Source organism: Castor canadensis, chromosome 14 (assembly GCF_047511655.1).
Source record: "Castor canadensis chromosome 14, mCasCan1.hap1v2, whole genome shotgun sequence".
Taxonomy (NCBI): domain Eukaryota; kingdom Metazoa; phylum Chordata; class Mammalia; order Rodentia; family Castoridae; genus Castor; species Castor canadensis.
This window is the reverse complement of record NC_133399.1, coordinates 88877336-88903270: the sequence shown is the minus strand read 5'-3', so window position 1 is coordinate 88903270 and position 25935 is coordinate 88877336. Positions and strand designations below refer to the sequence as shown.

Genomic DNA, 25935 nt, shown 5'->3' with positions numbered 1-25935 from the left:
TGGTACAGTACTACCGACTGAACTGCAGACTTTATTTGGATTTCAGGGCTTTTATTAATGTCCCATTTCTTTTCCAGGATCCAATCCAGGATCCCACTCAATCTGAGAGGACTTTTTAATTTCCAAAAACTTTAAATTAATTGTTAGAATGGGCAAAGATCCTAAATAAATGTAGTAGGTAAGTTGCTGTTTTTGTAAGAAAGTGAGAAGGGGAATGCAATCTCTGGTTCTTTTCTAGCAATTATGGGAAGGAACCACAAACCTCCAACAAGGCAAACGTAAGAAATCTTTATGGAAGACCTGTGCCAAGAAGCCACTTGTAGTTGGAGTCGTTTTCCACCTCCTTCTCTGTGCCAGCCTGATTCTAGGCAAATAATGAAGTGCTTAGGCAATTTTTGGCTCTGCTCTTTGGAACTAAGCTTGTAGATTTGTTACAGGCCATAAACAGCCTCTAAGCTGCTACTCATGATGTGACAAATCCAGCTGATTATTGCACTTGTCTCCTAACTCATCTCTCCACTCTGCCCTCTGCCTTGCGTTTATTCTCAGTACAGTCCATTTAAAATGGGAGATCAGGCCATTCCTCCCTCACAACCTTTAAAGACTACATCTTTCTGTGAATAAAAATCAAAGACCCTAAATGATCTGACCCCTATAGTGTCCCCTCCAACCCCATCATTTACTAGCCCTGCTTAGCCTTCTCCAGACACACTACTCTTCACCATTTCTCAACTATGACAGACAAAGTCCCACCTAGGTCACTGCACTTGCTTCCACTACTTAGATTTCTTCACCTCCTGAAATACAATTGCCCCTTCCATCACTTCCTCTAGATCCTCAATCAAAAAAAAAATCATTTTTCAATCAGGCCTTCCCTGGTCATCTGGCCATCCTATCTAAAGTTGCAACAATCTACACACACATGTATGCATCTACTTTTACACTCCTTACTCCCTTTCTTCCTTTATTTTTCCTGTTAGCATTCATCACTACATAACAAGCTATGTTATTCATTTATTTATCTTATTTCTTATCTATCTCCCCTGCTACACAGCAAGCTCTACAACATAAAGATTTCTTATTGGTTGTTGTGTTACTGCTCCTCTTTGACAGCAAGAAATAGTGGCATATCATAGATGTTTAATAAGCATTTTTGAATGCATGGATAGAAAGTCCTGGTTCCTTGTTGTCTGCTCACCATTCAGTGCTCTGCCCACTTGCATGTGTATCTGAGCCCTTAACAAAGCACCTTGATCTAACTCCAACTCTCCTGCAAGGGAGGAGTCTCTGAACTACTCCTTCACTGCCTAAAGTCCACCTCTTTGGAATAAATAAATTTTAAGTAACCAATTCTGAGAGACTGTCAAGTTTATGATCCAAAAGGTTCTGGCTTATCATCCTAAGGGGAAAGAGGAGAAACTCCAAAATTAAAAATCCTCTAGTCCAGCAATTTCCAGACTCTCCTTACCAACTTCCTACTTAAAAGGCAGAAAAGTTGAAAGTCATAGCTGATAGAGAAGTGCTCTCCAGAAGTCATTCCATTTTCTGCGACACAAGAGAAGTGAGTGGAGTTGGGGAGGCAATGGGGCCAGAGAGACTAAATGAGATCTTGAGCCATGTAATAAGTTAGGCATCACTGAGTGCTATTCAAATAGAAGCAATGAGCTTTTCCAGTATGCTCTGGTAGAGAGGGGAAGAAGAGTTTTAAAGTGGGAAACTATTCTTAAACCACTCACATATGGAGTGTCTCTTTTTTGTGTCAAGTTGCTAAATGAAAGAAATTGAATTTCCTATTATTTTTCTCCTTCTTATCCTTTCCTCTCTTTAGAATTCATGAATTTGCTAAAGTCATTTATAGTACTCCTTTATAGTCCAAAAAAGAAGAGTTCTGCAGAATTCTAAATATCATGTGAAAGAGGAATAAAAGATGTAAAATAGACAAAGGTGTCTTTTCCAAACAGTACCATAAATTCTTTTAAAAAGTGTCTGCTTACTGTCCTCAATGTGCCAATCTTGACACTTCCATTTGTTATCTTGCAATTGTGCAAAACTTTTTTTAAATCTTTATTTTCAAAATTCATCTCAATACGGAACTACATTCACCGCTTATTTAAATTCCTTCCTTGAGATGGATGTCACTCTGAATTGTGAAATATTCACAGCAATAGGCACCCTAAATAATTCCAGTTCTCCTCCTCCTCTTTAGGTATCTGCTCTTGACTTCTTTCAACCTGTTTGCTACCTCCTTTTGCTAATGTTCTCAGGGTACACAAGACTTTTTAAATTTCTCCAAGTCAGCCTACACAGAAGAAAGTTCAACACTAAGAGATACGTTATCTGAAAGGCCATCTCACTGTATCATGTTGCCTCTTTCAAACATGTTCTGCACGGGCACTGAGATGCAAGGGTAAAAGCCAGGGGCTGATGGAATGGGTCAAGTAGTAAAGTGCCTGTTAGCAAGCATAAGGCCCTGAGTTCAAACCCCAGTACTACAAAAAAAAAAGTCAGTACTTTTTTGTACAATGAACACACTCCCTCACATTATCTTGGGAGAGACCCTAACTCAACTTCCCTGAGTTCCCCAGCAACCCTCTGTTTCAACCAGGAAAACTGCACAAAGAGATTGTCCTGGTGTAACATGGGCAACTCTGCAGGTGACCATCTCTGTCATTCAAGTGCTATATATCATCAAATCAGATCTTTGCATTAAGCAGTCATTTGGAAATGATTTGTTGTTCTGAATGTATTAGACTTGGCCTGATCTGTCATTTATTTTCTCAGGAAAAGGCAATGCTGGTATGCTATATTAATACATCTTTCTAGAGCTCAACAAGGAGGTTAAGAAAAATGTAAGAACAACTAAAGAACTGCATTGTCTTTTCAAATAATGGTATTTTTTTCTGAGTTCTCAACAGTTGAGACAAACTTCAAGTGTTTTCCAATAAATAGGGTTTTAGTATCATATTCCCAGTTGAGTAAACTGGCATGTTAATACCCCAATGGTGGCAATTTAACCCAAGTCATAATGGAATCAGAGGCTTCAGAGCTAACACTTTTCTTCCATATGGCATACATAAACATGCCAATCAAAAGTTTTTTATCTTTTCTGTTTATTTTGTTCTTCCTTAAAGTATCTCTATTTGTATTTGAGATGTATTTATACACATAAATATATGCTTTTCTGGCTCAGGTAAAAGAAGCAAATGAAATATTAATTGTAGTGATTAATTCATCTTAGTATTTACTTTTCTATTTTTTTTCATTTTTTAAATTATTATTTTAATTACAAAAATTTATGGGGCACTGTGAGTTATGATGCCAGAAATAAAAAAGCTACCCTGTCTTCATGTGGAAGGCTAAAAGACCCTGAATAGTCAAAACAATCCTGAACAAAAAGAGCAATGCTGGAGGTATCACAATACTTGACTTCAAACTATACTACAGGGTCATAATAGCAAAAACAACATGGTACTAGCACAAAAACACATAGACCAATGGAATAGAATGGAAAATCCAGAAATAACTCTACACAGCTACAGTCACTTGATTCTCAACAAAGATGCCAAAAACACATTGGAGAAAAGGCAGCCTCTTCAACAAATGGTGCTGGGAAAATTGGAAATCCACACGTAAAAAACTGAAACTAGATCCCTGTCTCTCACTCTGTACAAAAATCAATTCAGAGTGGAAGAAATATCTTAATGTAAGACTTGAAACGTTGAAACTAGTAAAGGAAAACATGGAGAAAACATCAAAGATAGACACATAGGCGATGGCTTTCTAAATAGGACTTCAATAGTTCAGAAAATAATAGGAAGGATTGACAAGTGGAATTGTATCAAATTAGAAGCTTCGACAGAGCAAAGGAAACAATGGCCAGAATGAAGAGACAACTACAGAATGGGAGAAAATCTTTGCCAACTATTCATCTGATAAGGGATTAATATCCAGAACAAATTTTTTAAAACTCAAAAACTTAGACACCAAAAGGATAAATTATCCAATCAATAAATGGGCAAATGAATTGAACAAACAGTTCTCAAAAGAAGTACAAGAGGCTAATTAATCCATGAAAAAATGTTCAGCATTCTTACCCATCAGAGAAATGTCAAAACTACACCAAGATTCCATCGGACCCAAGTCAGAATGGCTTTTCATTAAGAAAACAGCAACAAGTGCTGGTAAGGATGTGGGAGGAAAAGGAATCCTCATACATTGTTGGTGGGAATGTAAATTAGTGCAGTCACTATGGAAATCAGTATGAAGTTTCCTCAAAAAACTAAAAATAGAACTTCCCTATCATCTAGTTACACCATTCTTGAATATCTAAGGAATAGAAAGGAATCTAAGTGGTTGTAAAATAGAGATACCTGCACACCCATGCTTATTACAGTTCTATTTACAATAGCCAAGTTATGCAACCAGCTGAGGTGCCCATCAACATATGAATGATAAAGAAAATGTGGTGTATATATATATATATATATATATATATATATATATACACAACGGAATGCTTTTCAGCTATGAAGAAGAATAAAATTATGCCATTTGCAGGAAAATATATGGAACTGGAAATCACCATGTTAAGTGTACTAAGCTAGACACAGAAAGACAAATATCACATGTTTTCTCTCATAGACAGAGTTTAAATTTTAAAAATTAAAAAAAACATGAAACTATAAGGGGGACTATTTGGGAAGAGGAAGGGAATCAGCAAAAGGGCAAAAGGGAACAAGGGAGATAATGAGGGTGAGTATAATCAAAATGTTTATGAACATGTATGAAGATGTCATAAGAAACCCATTATTTTGTATAATTAATATATGCTAATAAAAAGTTTTTTTAAAAAGCTACACTTTTTACATTTTATTATTGCTTTAAAACAGATTGAAACTCCTGATGCTAAAAACAGGGCAACAGCATAATTTAGTTTAATCATAAAGACCAAACGGAACAGTCAGGATAGCGAAAGAAAAATAAATATGGATATCATCTTACATAAAACTGTTGACAAGAATTCCCCAGATATTCTAAGACATGAGTTAGTGTGACCTTCACACCAGACAGCAGCAGATCCTTTGTGGGGCCAGCAGAGATGAGAGATTAGTGGAAAAGAAAAATAGGAATGCTGACACCTCTGAAAGGAGAGGACTCAGAAATCAACAGCAAATATCCATTTCCCAAAAGGAGAAGATTCTTTACAGTCCAGGAACAAAAACAATCAAATATGAAAATTAGCAATGAATCTGAAAAACTTCCCCACAGGCTCCAAGCTGAGGACCAGTGGGAAGATACCACAGAATACCAGTGAGAGGCCATGCCAACCCAGCCTTTGCTCACAAAGATATCAAAAATACTCCAGTACACTCTCCCTTTTAGAATGACAGACACTCGTCCCCTCCCCTCTTAATCCACACAAAAAAGGAAAAAAATCCAATGTGAGTTGGATACCAAAATGAAACACTAGAAATTCCAAGGAGACAAAAGCTGGCAGAGAAGGAGTCTAAAATAGACCTCAGAAAGTTCAGAACAACAATACTGCTCTGGAAGGAAAGATCTTTTGAACTCTAAACAAGACAGAGTTAGAGGCAGGAAATTTCTGTGAATCAGGCTGAGCCCTGAGAGACAGAGATGTATCTAAATAAAAAAGATTGTTATTTATTAATACTTTACAACAACAGAGAGCCCTACACAGGATCTCTTTCCTCAATAGCTCAATTAACTATCTCATTTATATAATTAATAAAAAATTGTAATAAAACCCCATACAGAAATATAAGGATCAACATAAAAATAGACCAAATATACTTCTAACAGATGATGAAACTATAACTATATTACAAATGTAGAAGATGAAAACTTGAGATGTAAGATTTCAAAATGAGTTAAAAGAATAATAAAAAAAACTAAAGCTTAAAATAACCATTCAAATCAGAATTAGAACAGCCTAGAAATGAAATAGCTGAATATAAAATATGACTTTATGAGATGAGAGCTGATAAAACTCAGGAATGAACTAGAAAGAAAGAAAAAGTACTTCAGAAATGAAGGGTAAATCAGAAGAAACAAAAGAGCATGGAAAAGCATACTCAGCGAAATTGAGGCTAGGAGGGAAAAAAGTGAAAATAATTAAACAAAAACAGAATTCAGCAAAAGTTTGGAACAGTAGAGTCAACATAGAATTCTCAAAGAATAAAGTCCCCTTAAAAACAAAGACAATAAATATTTAAAACAAGAATTTAAGGAAACATCAAAAAAAATTTGAATCTCAAGTCAGGGGTGGTGGCACATGCCTGCAATTTCCCTTGGGAGGCTGAAACAGGAAGATTGTGAGTTCGAGGCCAGACTGGGCTATGTAGAGAAACCTTGTCTCAAAAAAAAGAGAGAGATTTATATCTATGTACATATTAAAAAGATCATAAATGGGAAATTCAGCCAAGAACCACCAACACTGCCACACTCTCTAGTAAAGTAATTGTATTATTTAAATGGAGAGAAAAACTGTGTGTCAAAGTAAAAAGAATAAATCAAACTTTGAAACAGGAATACTTTTTACCAGAAGTCAATAGAACAGTTTTATAAAGATCCTCAAGGAAACAAAATAAGAGCCAAAGATTTTATATCCAGCCAAACTATCATCTAAGCTTAAAGGCTACTGAAAAACTTATAATCATTCAAGAACCAAGAGATTATTTTTACCAAAACTTTCCTGAGCAACTTGTTACAGAATGAGCATCGTATACAAAAGGAGCACTGTTTGCAGAAGGTTGGCCCAGTGTCTGATAAAAACTGGCTACAAAGACAGAAGGATATGCAAATTGCATGTGGTCTGACAATAATAAAAATAATACAACTGACAAATGGGAAAAGTAAGTGGAAAACAGAAAAAGTTTGTTGATTATCCCTTAGGTGTTAACTAGGAGAAAAATAATATCATGCGTATTTAGTCATTTGGGGAGGGAGGGTGGAAGAAAAGGGGGAAAAGTAGCTAACTTTGGTATTACTTAGAGAAGAGTAGAGTTATGCATTATCTAAAATGAGGAAACTTCAGATATTACATAGACTATTACTGAAAAGGTGACCAGTAGAACCAAAAGCACAAATTATTTTAAATACCAAAGATTAGAAAGAGAAAACAAACAAAATAATGAAATATTTTCCAAATAATATTCAATATACAATAAACCAGTATGTTCAAGCTGAAATCAAACATATAGATTTATCTATCAAAATTAAAATTCAGATTGATTAATACTGCAAAGAAATCTAACTCTCTGCTATACATGAGACATAACTAAATCAAAATGATACATAAATATAACAAAATTCAAATAATAATAACTTGAGGCCTTCATATGAAACAAGAATACAGCAGGGGAGGGAGATAAAAATGTTAAAAAGAGGCCCAAAAAAGATATTATTATACCAAAGACTAGAGTCCATTGAAAAACAACTTCTATAAGGTAGAAACTGTTGGAAGAATAACAGACAGAAGCACACCAATTGAAGTTTAATACAGCTTTCTTGGTGAAAAATTTGATAAGGATGTATAGAACCCAAAGTATTGTTCAATAATATAGACCTAATATACATATCTAACTCTGAAATAAGATTTGGATATGAGGAGCTTACTGAAGTACAAGGGGTTAAATGACATTTAAATTTCTCAAGAAAAGCACAGGGAATCTGACAAATGAATACATGAGCAAGTATGGTAAAAATGCCAGTGGTTTTCAAAGTTTGGTGACTGACTTATAGAAATTTTCCTATTAAAAATTACTTTAAATGCATGGCCATTAGAGGTATGTGAAAACATAATGACTATAGGAAAAGAAAAATATAAGCATGCTTTTGGGTGATGTTGTAAGTAACTGACATCAGCATTTTTATTTTACTTTATACCCTATGGCTAAAATCATTGTATACTATCATGATGTTTGAGTGAGATAATGCCTCAATAATATATTTTATTCAAAGTGTGTATTTGGGATATTTACTAGATCTATCTAGAACTGGCAGCTGTTGTATAACATGTTAATATATAAGGAGATGACACTTTATTACCTTCTAGCACCCCCTCTCTCATTCAATCTCTCTCTCTCTCTCTCTATCTTTGGTTGAAGCACTATTTAGTAGTTATTTGGAAGACTTTCTTGCCAGTAAAGAAGACAGCTTTTGAAATAATTCTATGGTTACTAAATTTTATTGAATAATTCATGTTTGCAAAATGCTTGTTGTAATCAGTTTAATCCTCCAAACATGCATGAAACGCATGACCCAATTACTGATCATTAAACTACATAGAAATATAGAGCCACACTAGTGTAAAGAAAATGAGAAAGAATGGAAAAGAACCGCTATGAAACCACGTTCTCAGGAAGTTGTAATCGCCATAGCCTATATCACCATATAGCAACCGGAAGCAATCATTAGGAAGGTCAAAGCAGGACTGGAGGTGTGGCTCGAGCTGTAGAGCACCTGCTTTGCAAGCGTGAAGCTGAATTCAAACCCCAGACTCACAAAAAAAGTCAAAATAATCAGTTCCTTCTCTAGAATAAAGAAATAATTCTATTTAGAGAGAGTTAAATAGCCAAAGACATAAACCCCAAGACACAGATGTCACATGACTACAAAAGATAAGCAGGTATCTAAGGCCCAGCTTCTAAAATTTGCATATGCTTCTTTTTGCAGGGTTCTCAGCCACATGCCCAGGTATATATGGTGCCACAGGAAAACACAGTCTATCTTCCCAACTTTCCTTAAAATTTAGTGGACAAATAACATAAATATTATATTTATATATAATATATAACTGACACAAAATGGATAGGTTACAGAATAGAATGCATAACATTTTTAAACAAACAAAAAAACCCTCAAAATAGTATCTTATCTCAATCTGAGATTGCTGACTTCTCATATGTGTTCACCTTCTCTGCTGTAGCTTGGTCCATGTAGAAAGGGTTGAGAGACACCACCCTAATGTAGAAGGTGGACAAACAAAATTGACTCATATTTTTTAAACTCCTTCTTTCCTACCCCTCACAATGATCAGACCCCAAGGCTGACTTTCTCCAACTAAACTGTGCAGGAGGTTGAGATCAACACCAAACTGCCCAAAATTCCTCGACAATGGAAATTACAACTGCCTTTAAAGATCAGAAATCCATGTGTGAAGACACTCAGTACATTTGGTCTCCAACAGCTATTCAGACTTCAAATGTTCATTAATAATGTCTGTATTGACTTTGCATGAGAAATCACTACCAAAAAGAACAGTAAAAAATGTGAAACTCGTATCATCAGCACATTCTCTCCATGTGAAAGAGACTACATAGGAATCAAAAACTTGACAGACATAGAAACAACAAAAAGAAAGAAAATGCCAATGGACTAGGCTTGCCAGAAAGAACACTTGAAGTCTGTCACCACTTCCAGCTCCATCTGAAGGGTGGTCTTACACTGTTACTGGGAATATTGACAGTAATTGATACCCTGGGCAGCATTTAAATGACACAACCAACATGTACTTCACAGTTACCTTTTTCTGTCTTTCCATTTCTCTTTTCTAAGCTAAATTTTTCAGTAGGTCATTGTGGAGTTTTTCTGACCACCCTGTCTCTCTCAGGTAGCCTTATATAACTTCAACCTGTCATATCAAGTGTTCATTTTTGTTTATCTTTTTTTATTCAACAAATAGTAATTGACCAGGCACTAATCACAAAGGAAGAATGGTGAGCACCTCAGACACAGTGCTTTCTGTCATGTAGCATAAGGACTAGCGAATTCTAATGAGAGTGAACTATTTTCATTGTTTTGAAGGACAGACACCTCACTCATGGGATACTAACTAAATCCTAGACTTCATTTTTTTTCAGTGTTACTGGACTTTGAACTCAGGGCTTTGATCTTGCTCGGTAAGTACTCTACCACTTGAGTCACACCATCAGCCCTTTTTTGCTTTTGTTTATTTTTCACATAGGCTTTCACATTCTTCTCTGGACCAGTATCAGATGACAATCCTCCTGTCTCTGCCTTCCAAGTAACTGAGATTACAGATATGCACACTGTACCAGACCTAAACCCTAAAATTCTTTAAGCCCCCTTCTCTATACATAAAGACTTCTGATGAGACCTCATCTCCACAGACCACAGAATGGCAGGCCGTGACAGAATTAGAACATAATGTTCTTCAGTAATCCCAGCCTGTGCACCGCAACAAAGAGCAAATCCACAGTTCATCATCTTTACCAATAGGTAAAGTGCCTGATATAAGTGCACAAAAATGAGCAAATAAAATATCCATTAGCCTTACTCATTCTTTTATTCTATCAATATGAATTGAGTTCATTGTGCCATATGTAATGCACAATGTGCAATGTTGTGGCAAATACCAGGATGAATAAGAAATGATGGTTGTTCTCAGCTCCTCACAGGCTAGAACACCCCCTCAGTTTTATTCCCAGGCACATCCTAGCTCCAATATTTACTGGATATATTAAAAACAGGCAAGTTATTTTAATCTTTCTGTTTTCTCAGTAGTGAAATGAGAATAGTCCCTATATTGTAGAATTTCTTGAAGATTAACTGTAATAATTCATGTAAACCTCTTATCTCAATGCCTAGTGCATGACAAGCCATCAACAGAAGTCCCCTGTTAGTGTGGCAGTGATGATAGTTCTGATAATAGTTGTAGATATGGCTTTGGCCATATCTAAAAAAGAAATTATATTAAATTCCCTTCCATATCAAAGTGAAAGTGAGCAAGCATTCTCCCCTGAGGAAAAGTGTTTTTCCCTTCCTTAAAAGATCCAATTTTCCAGAAAATGTTCTGGATAGAAGTTGAAAGCTAAATAAAACAAAGAAAATGAATATGCAAAAAAGTGGCTTTAAGTAGTATCATACTCAATCATGACATTCTGAGTGAGTAAATGAGGGGTAAAGAGTTCAAGTTTTTATCTATCATACTCCTCAGTTAAGTTGAGCAGATACTCTTTCCTTTTCCTCTCCCTCCTCCTCCCTTCTCCCTTCCCATCTGAATTACAAAATTACTTACAGAATTTAAAAGCAGACTGATTTTGCATCTCCTAGCTTTTTCAAACATTGTCTGGCTTTAAGAATATTTGAACTTTGTTACAAAAGGCTGGTGACACAGGTGGAAAGCTTGGCTGTGACTACTTGAGACTGAGAGAAGAATCTTGGTTAGTTAATTGGTTAATCTTGGTCAGTTAACCTAAGATAGTATGGGTTGAATGGTATGTAACTTCACATAAAGCGGAAGTAGAGAGGTTAAAAAGAGAGAGAGAAATGCTCACCATCTTTTGCTGAAGTTAGAGGTGATCTCAACGTCCTCTATTAATCCCAGTCCTTTTGGGTCTTTCCAAACAGTTCTCTCTTCTGAAACAATTATGCATCATGGAAAAACATAATATCTTTGTACAGATCTTTGTAACACTTCTCCTTTTGTGTACAATAGAGAGGTGGTAAGAACTCTTATCACTTCTAAACATACTGAGAAAACTGTATCTACTCTGAGGCCATATTGAGCACTAATTTCTTCCTTCACAGCAAAAACTTGTTCCTGTCTTCTATGACCTGCCACTCCCCTCCAGACCCCATAGCTTGGCATCTTTCCTTTCATGAGCTTACAAAAAGTAAAAGCCATTCTCCCAATCATCACCAAATAAGCATGATCTTTTCGTATTTTAGAAAATACACATAAAATAAACGTTGCCATTTTAACCAGTGGCATGCCAGCTCGGTGGCATTAATTACATTCATATTGCTGTGAGACTACCCATGTCATCTACCTCCAGAACTTTTTCATCATCTCAAATTGAAACTCTGTAGCCATCTTTACTGGTCAGTTCAGATTCCTTAGACTTCTCAAGCAATAAAAGTTTTTCTCACAGTTCTGAGACCGTAAATCTGATATCAGGATGCAAGCATGGTCGGGTTATGGTAAGATCTCCCTTCCTGACTTTGAGACAGCCTCCTTTTCACTGTATCTGAGAAGGCTGTGGGTATATTGGGGCAGTAGGTGGAGACCTCTTACCTTTCTCTTCTTATAAAGCCACCAGTCTTATTGAATTAGGATCCCACCCTTATGACCTCATTTTGTCCTAATTACCTCCTAAAAATCATATCTTCAAATATAATTACATTGAGGGTTAAGGCTTCAACACATGGTTTGTGGGGAGGAGAAGACACAGTTCAGTCCACTGAAGTATTAAACAATAATCCCCATCTCCCCTCCCCTATTCCCTGGTAACCTCTATTCCACTTTTTGTTTCCATCAATTTGACTGGTCTAGGTGCCCCATATAAATGGAATCACAGCAATCTACTCCCTTTAAGAGCTGTCATATTTCAGTCAGCACAATATTAGGTTCATCCATGTTGTCGTATGTATCAGAACTTCATTCCTTGTAAGACTGGATAGTATTCCAATATGTTCATATACCACATTATGTCTATTCGTTTATCTATCAACAGACACTTGGGTTGCTTCCTCCATTTGGCTGCTGTGTACATTGGCATACAAATATCTGTTTGAGTTCCTGCTCTCAATTCTTTCCCAGACGTGAAACCGCTATGTCATGTGGTGATGCTATATTTTAACTGTGGGAGGAACTGCCACACTGTTTTCCATGAAAGCTGTACCATTTTACATTCCCATCCACAGTGCACAAAGGTTCTATTTCCTCTGTAGCCTTTCCAACACTTGTAATTTTCCTTTTTGTTTTTTTAATACCTGTTTTAGTGAGTTCAAAATGGTATTTCAATAAGGTTTTAATTTGCATTTCTCTAATAACTAATATGTGGAACATCTTTTCCTGTGCTTATGGCCATTTGTATAGCCAAGTCTTTGCCCATTTTGAATTGGGTTGTTTCTTTATTTGCAAATATTTTCTTCCATTCCGTGGGTTGCCTTTTTATTCTGATAATGTCCTCCGATGCACAAAAGTTTCTAATTTTGACAAAGTCCAATTTGTTTTATTTTATTTGTTATCTGCAGTTTCAGAGTCAGATCCAGGGAATGTAGTGTGTCTTCTAAAAGTTGTATGGTTCTACTTCTGACATTTAGGTTTTTTTACCTATTTTGAGTTTATTTTTGCACATGGTTTAAGGTAAGGACCCAAATTCATTGTTTTGCATATGAATATCCAATTTTCCTAGTATCATATGTTGAAAAGACTGTCTTATTTTCCCCAGTGAATGGTCTTAGCATCCTTGTCAAAATATCTTGACAGTATATGCAAGTATTTATCTCTGAGCTTCTTATTCTATTCCATTTGTCAATATGTCTATCTTTATGTGAATACCATACTGCTGGAATTACTGCTGGAAGCTTTGGAATCAAAAAAGTGTGAGTCCTCCAATGATGATCTTCTTTTCCAAGATTGCTCTGGCTGTCCAGGATCCACAGAAATATAAGAATGCATTTTTCTATTTCTGCAAAAAACATCATTGAGATTTTGAAAAGTATTATATTGAATCTATATATCACTTTGGGTAGTATTAACATGTTATCCCTATCTTCCAATCCATGATCACAAAATGTCTTTCCATTTATTTATGTCTTCTTTAGTTTCTTTCAGTATGTATAATATCTTAACCAAATGTTTCCATAGGCTAACTGCCTTTCTGCACAAGCAGATCCCATCTGAAGCTTAACAGCTTCCCCAGGCTCCTCAAAGTCCCCCCCACATACACTTCTTTCCCATGGCATAAGCACCATGGGGCATCACACCCAGAAAAGAGTCAAGGAGGGAAACTAGAGGTAGGACTTCTACACTTAAGATGGTAATATTTGACTTGACTGTCCCTGTGACCTGTCTTGTTCATCAGAAGAGAAACTAGCTGGAAAAGAGTTAACATTTTTCTTTGTTTACAAGGAAATTATTGCTAAACATAAGTGGTATATGCCTGCCAATCCAGCACTCAGGATCGTGAGTTCAAGACAGCCTGGACTACATATGAAGACGCTGTCTCCAAAAAATTAAAAGGTCATTATTGAGAAAGTACTATATGTAATGGATTGGATCATGTCTTCCAAATTTCACATGTTGAAACCTTAATCCTCAATCGACAACATTTGAAGACAGGGTTCTTAGGGAAATAAAGATTTTAAAAGGTTATAAGAGTAGGGTACTAATCCAGTAGCACTGGTATCTTCATAAAAAGAAGAGACACCAAGGGATGTATGTGCACAGAGAAAAGGCCTTGTGAGGATACAGCAAGATAGTGGCCATCTGCAAGCCAAGGAGAAGCCTCAGAAGAAACCAAACCTGCTGGCACCTTCATCTTGAACTTCCATTTTCCTTAACTGAGAAATTTAATTCCATTATTTGTCCAGGGTCAAAGGATCACATGTTTCTCAGAATCAGCCCTATGATTTTGATCGCAGGTCTTCATTAACAACAGTCCTAAATCTTACAGAAGACCTTAACAACTTAGACAAGATTTTAAACCTGTCCACATTTCAGCCAACTGACCTGAATTCAAAGGAAGAAACATTTATGCAGATGTTGTGCTGTATGAGTAGCTTTTCAAGCACTAAAAATTCCTTCATCTTCCAAGCTGTTGGCTATTGCCTTTGGCTTCAAGGATAATGTTGGAAGTGGCTTTTTCTGATAGTACTAGAACCGGAGTAAATCTCATATTTATTGGCAAGGCATACATGAGTCCAATCATTGGCAGAAGTGTTTATATTCATAAAATAACAGTCCAAGAGAAAAATGACAGGAATTTTAAATGTTGAAACATCAGTTAAAAGATCAGATATTGCAGCACATTTGGCCTAGTCTGAGATGTCTTCATGCCATTTTCTGAGTGACAGTATAGAAGCATGATAACCAGCCACTTCAGACTTGCTGGTTACATTGGGGTTTCTCCCAGCCATCTGTGGTTGAAAGGGGATTACACTTTCTCTACAACAAGTAAGCCAACTTCTGCTATGGCTTGCATTCACCTTCAAAGCAACACCCTCTGATTTTAGTCTCTTGACACAGGTTCAGTTAGTGCTGTTAGTGAAGTAGGAAATGCTCTGCCTATAGGTTCCTGCTCTCCACAGAATAGTGAAAAATTCATTTTGAGCTCCTTAAAATGCCTTTCCTTACTTTAAGCTATTCTTTTGATGAATTTTTCTCAAGTTTTCTATGGTGTTTTTCTTGAACTTTCACTGTAAATGTTTTCATCAAATCTCATTTTCCTTTTTCCCTTTCTACATTTAATTTTCTTACCTGAGTTTTATAAATTTCAGGGAGGAAAAGAAGAACTCAGGCAAACCTATGGATCTCCTAAATTGCTACTTAACAACTTTTTTAATGTCTGCTTTCATGTTTCCTACACGCAATACACTTTTGTCCCTACATAGCGCATGTATGTATAATTCATATGAAAAATTGTCACCTGACCCTTTATTCAGCCAAGCTAGTGTTGTTTATACCCTACCTGCATCATGCCTCTGTTCCACAGTGCACTCATGACTAAATATAATAAAATACTTCCTTCTCTGACTTTATAAAATTTAAGAAAAAATGTAAGCTAAAAAAGAACTCAGTTTTTAAGGGTTCAAATTCTTGTATAAATTGTTCCAGATTCCTCCTTTACAAAAAGTAAGTCCTAACTGGCAAATCTTTCTATTCTTCAAGTCCAGTGAGAAAGGGCAAGAATGAATTTCCACTCAAGCAGAACCAAGCAGAGTGGGGAACACCTGGCTACTGAACACAAAATGAGGTACTTTCCCAATAAACTATGTAGATGAGGATAAGGTCAGCACTATTCTGCCATTTTCTAACTTGCCCTTTCAGAAAATGAATTTTATTTTTAAAAATCCAGGCTCAAAATCTAGACTCTCAGTCAAGAAGAGTGGGTATGGGTGTAGGCTCATGCATATGTAATCCTACTTACTTGGGAGGCAGAGATAACAGTCTCAAAGTCAGTTTGAGACCAACTGGGGCAAAAAAGTTAGTGGGACCCTATCTGAAAAAGCAAATCAGGCATGGTGGTGCACATCTGTTACATCAGACTCTGATCCAATTTTTGACAAGGTCACTTCTTTTTGAAACCGAAGGATTCATACCCTTCTTTATTCTTCATCTATTTTTTGTCACAAATTTATCATCCCATATGGCACTTCCTTGGTAAATTAATTATGACCATTGCCATCATGTAATATAAAGAGCACAAGCCTGGGAATCAGAGACATAAATAAAAATCCTGCTTACCATTTGCTTGCTATATAATCTTGTACAAACCACTTGCCTTCTCAGAGGCTCAGTTGCAACTATGAAGGAATACACAGCATGGTGGTATTGTAGATTAGGATGTAAAATGATGACTGTGAAAGCACCCAGTACAGTACAAAGTAGGTTGAAAAATTGTCCTGATTTCTTTTAATTTTGTCAGAGAGCACCTGTTTATCTTAACACCCAAAAAGTTATTTATTTATATAAATTTTCCTTTGTATCTGTTGTGAAAATCAAACTGTTTTTGGCAAATGACCCTTACTTGAAAGTTCCTACTTTAATGCTAAACATGTTTTTCAAATAATACTCACAATACTTAACTTTAAGTGGCAGGATACAGCTTCAGAAAAAGACTACTTGGAAGAGAACACATATACATCTGAAGGCCCTCTGGTAATATTTATGCCATGGGCTCATCTTTCTCTTGCATAATGTAAGCCAGCCTTTGGAAATGAGTAGTTCTAGTAAGTCCCAGAGGAAGAGAGAGATGCCAAAGCAATTACGTTTATGGTAAACTCAGAAAAGGAACATGTGCACAAGATAGGAAGAAAATCTCTGTGGCATAATTTCAAAGAAAAGCACTAGTTGATCTCTGCCAGCCATCGATGCCACTAGCATGGAGCAATTAGAGATGGAATGGAGCTGTTTGGGTAAAAATGGTGTGATGGCTGTGAGGCAAAGCCTTAAATAGTGAAAAGTCTTGTAAAAATAATCAAACCATTTTTTTACTTTATATTTATATACCATTTTTAAAAGCACTTTTTAATTTTTTTAACTAATCTTAAGTGAATTATGTCAGGGCATATATGTAATTCTATCCTCAAGTCTCCTCACTCCAAAAATGTTGTTTTAATTTTAGTTCTGCTTTTCCCCATATGTATCTTTCCAATCACTATCAAGCTTCTTAAAAGAGAAACTTCCTTTTGTTGACTTGAATTTTCACCTCCCATTTTTCCTCAGTCCACTTGGTAATCCATCTTCTGTCTTCACCACACCACAGAAATTGTCCTCTGAAAGGCCACTTGGGACTTTCTAATTGCCACATCCAACAATTTCTTCCGAGCTCTCCTCCTCTACTGTATGGAATTTGATACTGTTGACCCTTCCACTAGCTTCTTAAAACTTTTCTTCCTACCTTCTTTCTGAATTCCCTCTTTTTCTTTTTCCTTGCCTACTTCTAAAAGAAGGCATTTCCCACAGTTTCATCTTCAGTCTTCTCATCTTGCTTTTATATTCTTTGAGTCATATATACTTTTACAATTTCAACTATTACTCTGATGTGGAATCTAGTCAGGAAACAGAAATCACACTAGTAATTTGAACAGGACAATGTAATATTTTAAAAAAATATTAACTAGTAAAGGGGTAAAAGAAGACTCTAGCAAGTATTAAAGCAGCAACTTCCAAAGGCAATAACCACCTTTAGGCTTGAGAGAATGTGAGCAAGGACAAAATTTAGAAACTTAGAATTCTCCAGCCCTTCCCCCATCAAAGTTGAGCTCCAGACCTTATTTGATACACTGTGGCTGCCATAGACATGCAATCCAGCAATGGTGAAAAACTTGTTGAATATAAAACATAGTAGCTCTTGCAATCCCTGGGAGCCACTCCAGTTAGGACTACTCTTTTGCACCCCACATGCCAATTTGCTGACTGTTCTATGTAAAATCAGCATATACACAAAGGAAAGAAAGCTCTGCCCCTCCAGCATTCCTCCAACACCTCCTATTAGCAATGCCCAAAATTATATCCACTGTCAAAAGAGAAATATATACAAGGGTCCATCTTGAGAAGCAGAAAGTAAAGCAAAGAAGAATTTGACTTTGAGAGGCAATATATTAATAACTGGCACAGTAGACAAATTCTAAATATGCATTTCTTACTCTGATCTCTCTTCCAAATTCCAGACCTCTGGATGCCTAAACATAGATGTTGGAAAAACACCTCAAACTCAGAATATTTTCTTCATTATCCATGTGTAAGACCTGTAGTTATTATCTGGAAACTGTCTCTGGAATCCATCTCTTCCTTTGAGTATATATATTCTCTAAATATATATCAATTGCTACCACTTCCGTACTCAGGTTCTCATTACCAATTTAGAACTAGTCCCCTTGCTTACATTCACGTAACAATCTATCTCTTTCCAACAATCACCAGAAAACAAGTTTTTTCCTCTTAACCATAAATGTCTGATAATCACTTTGCCAACAGAAAAAGATCTATATCCCTTATCTGATATTCAAGACCCTTCACAAAATGACACCAATCTACCTCTCCAAGCTTATTGTTTACTTTATCCCAATACTGTGGCTACTACTATGAAAGGCTAACATTTATTGAGCGCTGCATGTAAGCCAGATACTAATATAAGTACTTTTGTGTATAATCTCAATTTAATACTGACATCAAATTTATGAAGTGTCCTAAGGCAACTTACTTAGGAAATGGTGGAACCAAGCTCTAAACCTGGACAGTCTAACTTCTAATCACTACATGATACGTCTTCCTAAAAACAAAAAAAAAAGTAGGAATCAATTTACCCAATGAAGCAAAAGACTGAAAACTATAATATATTGCTGAAAGAAATAAAAGACATAAGTAAGTGGAGAGACATCCCATTTTTTATGGATTGAAAGACTTTATATGCTAAGTGACAATACTACCCAAAGTGAGCTATAGGTTTCATGCACTCCCTATCAAAATTCCAATGGCATTTGTTAAAAAAAACTACAAAACTTCATATGAAATCTCAAGACCCGTAATGAAAATAATGTTTAAAAAAAAACAAAACTGGAGAAGGTACACTTTCTAATTTCAAAACTTAGTAATTTTTTTAAAAAAAAGTGTGCTACAGGCATTAGAACAAACATATAGACCAATAGAATAGATGGCCAAGAAATAAGTCCTCACATATATGAGCAATTGATAGTGTTGCTAAAGCTATAATTAATTCAAGTGAGGTCTTACTGAATAAGATGGTCCTCAATTTAATATTATTATTATTATTATTATTATTATTATTATTATTACCAGTCCTTTTTAAAAGGGGAAATTTAGATACAAACACATCACAAGAAAAACACACATGAGCATGAAAGCAAAAATCAGGGTGATGGTCTATAAGCCAAGGAATGCCCAAGATTGCCACAAACCATTAGAAGCATGGAGAAAGGCATCAGATCCATTTTCCCTCACAACCTTCAGATAGAACCAATCCTACCAATACCTTGATCTTGGATTTCTAGCTTCCAGAACTAAGGTTAAAAATTTATTCTGTTCAATTCACTGAATTAGTCATACTTTGTTATAGCATCCCTAGAAAACTAACAAATCCACATGCAAAAGAATGAGGTTGTAACTTAACCTTACATCACATACAAAATTTAACTCTAAATTGATCAAAGTCCTAAACATAAGAGGAAAAACTATAGAAGTCTCAGAATAAAACTTAGGAGGATATATGTTTTATCATAGATTTGGCAATGATTTCTTAGATATAACACCAAAAAATGGCAACAAAATTAAAAATAAACATATTGGACTTTATCGAAACTAAAACTCTTGTCTACCAAGGACACTATCAACAGAGTAAAAAGGCAACCTTCTGAGTGGGAGAAAATATCTACAAATCAAATATATGAAAATAGGTTGATATCTAAAATATATAAGGAACTCTTAAAACTCAACAACAAAAACTCAGCCAGCCATGGGGGCACATACCTGTAATCTCAGCAATGGGAAGGTAGAAGAAGATGTAGAAGGATGGAGAGTTTGGGGCCAGCCTGGGCTACATGCAAGTTCCATGCCAGCCATGGTTACACAGTGAAACTCTGTCTCAAAAAATAAAATAAAATAAACAACCCAGCAGCAATTTAATTCATATGAACAAATAACCTGAATAGACATTTCTCCAAAGAAGGTATACAAATGGTCATGAAAGGGTGTTCACCATCACTAGTCATTAGAGAAATGCAAATCAAAACCACAACGAGAAGCCACTTTCCACCCACTGGGATGACTGTTATTAAAAAAGCAGAAAACTACAAGTGTTGATAAAGATATACAGAAAGTGGAATCAGTTTCACCACTTGCCACTGTGGAAAACAGTTTGGCAGTTCCTCAAAAGAAGTTGGATGTAGAATTACCATTTGCTCTAAGAGTAGCAATTCTACTCCTAGGAATGTTCCCAGAAGAATTCAAAATAAGGATAGGAATATACATTTGTATGCCAATATTCAAAGCAGCCTTATTCATAGTACCCAAAAGGTGGAAACAGCCCAATATCCATCAATATATGGATGGATAAGCAAATATGGAATGTGGAGTGGGGGCGGGATAAAATATCATTCATCCTTAAGAGGGAATGAATTTCTAATTAATGTCATACAATGAAAACACTATGTTACATGAAATATGCCAGGCACAAAAGGATGCACATGACATGATTCCAGTTATATGAAGTGTGACAAATAGGTAAATTCATAGAGCCAATAGAATATACATTGTTAGAGGATGGTAGTTATTGCTTAATGGCTAATAGTTGCTGTTTTGAATAATGAAAAACTCTTGAAAATAGTGGTGGTAGTTGCACAACATTTTGAATGATTTGATGTCATTTAATTATGGTTAAAATAGTAAACTTTGCATTGTATATTTTACTGTAATTGTTTTTTAAAGTTCACAAGAAGATAGACAAGACCTGTGAAACTGAAAAGGAGAGCAAAAGAGTAAGACATTTAGTAACTAGCTCCTACCAGAACTTATAGAGTCAGGAATTGACCAAGGGACATTGGCAAGTGTGACACTGGAGTTACCAGAAATCTTCAGGGACTATGAGTGTATTAAGAAGATTAACTAGCAATGCATTCTGAAGAATAGGTCTGGAGTGATAGACCAAGGCTTGTTCAATTGTAATCTCTTAATATTTGAAGTACTGTAGGACCAAAATACTTCTCAGTTTCCACCAAGATGGCTCCAAAAAGCAAAGAAGGAGGCTCCTGTCCCTCCCAGGCTGAAGTCAAAGCAGAAACTTTGAAGGTCAAGAAGGCATGAAAAAGATTCATACATCACTCACTATCCAGCAGTTCAGATGCTGTGGCTTGGGAAGCAGCCTAAATACCCTGGGAAGAGTGCCCCCACAGGAAACAAGCTTGACTACCGCATCACCACCAAGTTCCCCCGACCATTGTCCACAACGAAGCAGGCAGAAGACAACAACACACTCATGTTAGCTGTGGAGATCAAGGGCAAAAAACACCTGATGAAACAGGCTGTGACACTAATGTAGCCAAGATCAACATCTTGGTCAGAACCTGATGAGAGGTAGGGAAGAAGCTATGCATCCATAGGTTTGATTTGTTCCTGATTATGATGCTTTGGATGTTGTCAACATAATTGACATCATATGAACTGAGTCTAGTTGACTAATTCTAAATGTACATTTTTTTTACCATAAAAAGAAAAAAAAGCTGAGAATGTAATTTAATGAACTTAGCATACTCAGTATGCACAAGATCCTGGGTTCAACCCCCATATTTATGCTAATTTCTCACCCCTAAGGCTACAGTGTCCTTCTGACACTTCTCTGTCTGGATTTAATTCTACTCATCCTCCAGTGCTTTCTGATATCATCACTTCTACTAAGTGCTCTAAGATATCTTGATCAGAAATGATCATTTACGGGGAGAAGTGGAGAGAAATGACCCAAACATTGTATGCACATATGAATAAAAGAAATTTAAAAAAAAGAAATGATCATTTCCTCTTCAATCCTTGATTAACATTTTGTCTCCTAAGAAGATTCCTTCATAGTGATGTCACTCCTGTAACATTATAAACCCGTAGAGAGAGCAGAAGTCATTTTTTTTAGTCTTTGAATTTCTATTCATACTTCTTAAGATGCTTTTTCTTCAAAAGCACTCCTCAAATGTGGACTTTTTATAAATTAATAAACTGGGCTTTCAAAAGGAGTGTCCATGGCTAAGATTATAGAAAAACTAATTTGTACCCCCTGAGCAGAAATTGAACCTATACTCCATTCTCTCTCCGTCCTACACTAGTGTCTCCTGTCTTTCTAACACTGTATATAAATTTGCCTTCTAAGATTATCTCCAGTTAATGCAGGGGAGTGTGTTGATTCCTTATGCCATACTTAAAATTGATAGCCAGAAATATTAGGAGATTCAATGTTTTCTTCCATCCATGTGCTTTCTAATTTCCTGACTATACAATAAACCACACAATGGAGGAAAGTGATTCTTGTTTACTCTTCACTATGTACCTAGCACTGAGAACAGAGCCTGGATATAGCAGATTCTTAATAAATCTTTGTGGAATGAGTAATGTACTTCACTTAAAAGACCCCAAGACTAACAGGAGGAATTAGCAAACTATGGCTCTCATTTGTTGAGTCAACTGAATTACCTACTGCCTCCCTTTCCCCCACAAAAATGAACTACCTAGTCCATATCTGCTAACCACCTTAACATTTGTCCCACACTCCTTCTCTCACACCTCTTTTATAAAAGCCTTCTGGATTGGGAAAATTAAACTATGTTAAACTTGAACCTGACTCCTCTTGCATACCTAAAAAAAAGCCTTTACTCTCTCTGCCCCACCTCTTCCTAATTCTTGCCCCAAAGGAGTTTATCTATATAATCCTATCATTCGTAAAGATTCCTTTTTCCCTCATTTTACCCCTCCTGCCCACTCTTAGTCAAGCACTACCTCACTTTCTAATCCTGCTCAGCCTCCCTCAGGAGTCCTTGACACAATTTTAATGATGTCAAGCTCTGAAGCTGGACATCAAAGAAAGAAAGCCTGAAAATAATCTCTCCTGTCATAAATTTATAATTTATAAAATCCGTGTTCTAGATTTGGGACGTATGTGAACTGCTTCATCTTCAGCCACAGTACAGAACCCATATTGAAAAAAAATATGAATCATGTATAATATTCTTGGCTACATTTTTGAAAACTTTAGTCAAGTGAATAAGCAAGTCAGAGGAACAGTTCTATTGGAGTTTTATTCGCCTATTTATTTTGATGGAATTGTGCTTGTGAACAAATGGTGAGACTGAGAATATGCTGGCGAGATGGTAATAAAAAGATAAGGGGGAGAGAAGCAAAAGAGAATGGCCGGATGTTAATAATGCATGCAGCTGCCTACCTCATCCTGTATTGAACTCCCAACATTTCTTCTCTGGCACAACTTTTTGCTGGAATTTACACAGATGTAGACAATTATGCCTTTGAAACTTGAAATTTGGTTTCCAAAGCAGTTTATCCCATTGTCTACACAGATGCCATCTGAGTGGGAATTTAGAAAATTCAAGAGTTTAGAAAACGGTGTCCTCCATCCCTGCCAAAGCCCTTTCGAGCTCATAACATTTGAAAACTAAATGAGGCTCTTCAATAGGCCTGGTGTGTATCCATGGGCAGAGTTGGCAGAGATGCCATTCCGTGTCCCTGGCTTGTGTGTGTTCTTTTCTTCCTCCTTTTCCAAGAACAGAATCCCTCCATTGCCAACTCACATAGGACAAAACCATCCTCTGTGTCCAAGTGGCCAGTAACCTATAAACAGCTGCTTTTATGTTGTTGTTTTTAATTCCCTGGAATGTGGTTTAGAGCTCCTAGACTCAAGCCAAAAGAATAATAGTGCCCTGAAGAGGACTTCACCATATAAATTGATTTTTGGTTCTCTAAGAAGAATGTGTCTGTGAGTTAAATGGCCCACTGATGAAAAGAAAGACTTGTCCAGAGTTCTGTCAATTGGTTATCAGGCTGCAGACAGCTTTAGAAAACCAATACACTGGACTCAGATAAAAAGATGAAAAGGAGCTTTACAGAGTGCTCCAGGCTCAAGACAGAGATTGTGCTGGTATGGTGGTACACACCTGTAATTCCAGCACTCAGAAGGCTGGAACAGGAAGATCAAGAGTTTAAGGCCAGCCTGGGTTACCCAGAAAGTTCTAGGCCTGGACAACAAAGCAAGACATTGCCCCAAAAAATAAAAATAAAAAAAAGACAGCAATAGCAAAGTCTCATTTTGACCTCCTGGGCATTTCTATTTCACTAGAAATAGAAACTGATTTAAAAGCTTATTTTTTTTCTCCAGTGTTAGGTGTCAAACCCAGGGCATTACACATGCTAGGCAAGTGTTCCACCACTAACTATATCCCTACCAACTGCATCTTTTTAAGTTTGGATCTCAAAGGGAAGTTTCTCTCTCATACTTGTTTTAGAGAAAACAAAAAAGTGAGAGTGAATTGGGTACATTCCAAGGACCAGGCATGTTCATCCTGTGTTTTTGGATCTCCCGTGCTACTAAGAAAAGGAGAACAATTAGTTTGCAAGGAGTGGGAGGCAAGCATTTTCCCTAATTCAGGGCCAAGCCCAGAGTTGATGGGTTCTAGGAAAATGAACACAAAAGTGCTTATATATATCCACCTATACTTTTGTTGGTTGGCTGGTTAGTTTGTTTTTGCCAAAATGCCCATAGCTGTCCTTGGATTCTCAGATCTATAGGCCAAATCTGTCACCTTGTAGTCTGCATTATTTCGTATTCTTCTGACATCAGAAATAGAGACCCTATAACTAGTGGTCCAGTAGTGGAAGATGAACCAAACCTGCTGCCAAATTCCCTGAATAAGGAAACCAGTATTACCACATGAATCCCCTTCTGAATGGCATGGTATCAACCTGTACTCCTAGAGTAAATGAAAGATGAAATAGGTCCTTCCACATTTTTTCCAAGTCAGAATTCTTTATTTCTTTCATGATACCAGCATATTTCACAACAAACCTCTCTACTTCGTGGCCCTACTCTGAGAGTAATGGACCTAGTTAGGGCATTCTTCTGTTGTGGAGAGACTCTACTTACCTATTCATTTCAGGAAAAGAACCTTGGTGAAAACTATTGGTTGGGCCCATTCTATTTTTATTGCCATTCTTAAATATGCCTAAAGAGTAATCATAACCCAGTACTATATGAAGGCATAAAAATGACTAGGATAATGGAGCTTAATTGGCATGCACACCTAACTAACAAACCATAAACAATATCCAACTCTACTATAGGTGGCAGTTATGACAGCAACAAGAGGACTGATGAAATCTCCAGGCAGGAAGATATGACAAATTTGTTACTCTGTCTAAACTCTGCTTCTGTTGCTGTTCCTGTTCTTTTTTTAGCACTTTTATTACTATGTGATAGTTACACAGGGGGTGTCATTGTGACATTTCCATATATACATATATTGTACCCCGATTTGGTTCATCCCCTCCATTATTCTCCCTTTTCCCCCAACCCCCTTCTTAAAATAACTTCAACAGGTTTTAGTGTTCCATATACAGGTATAAAAAGTACCTCAACCATATTCACACTCATTTACCCCTGATGCCTTTTATTGTCCATTCTTTTCCTACCCACCCCAATGCTAATATGATAATTGGATTTTTTCACTTTGCAACTTTTCCAAGCTCAAGCTTTCTGTTGATGCTACACAATGACAATATGTATAGACTGAGACCATCACAGCCAGCCTGGAACATAAGGTCACCATATCCTGCCCAGAATCAAACCATGCTGAGTGACTCTCTCTCTCCATCATACACTTTGCATCCATCACCTGCCTTGGATTCTGCCTCATTTCCCAGGAGAATGATAATGGTAGCAG

General features: G+C 36.5%; 1 protein-coding gene across 2 annotated transcripts in view; it reads left to right on the top strand.

Annotated features, from left to right (window-relative positions):
* The window catches only part of Galntl6 (polypeptide N-acetylgalactosaminyltransferase like 6), a 1137834-nt gene that overhangs the window by 1080498 nt on the left and 31401 nt on the right, over positions 1-25935 (top strand). The gene's annotated exons all lie outside the window — the stretch shown is intronic.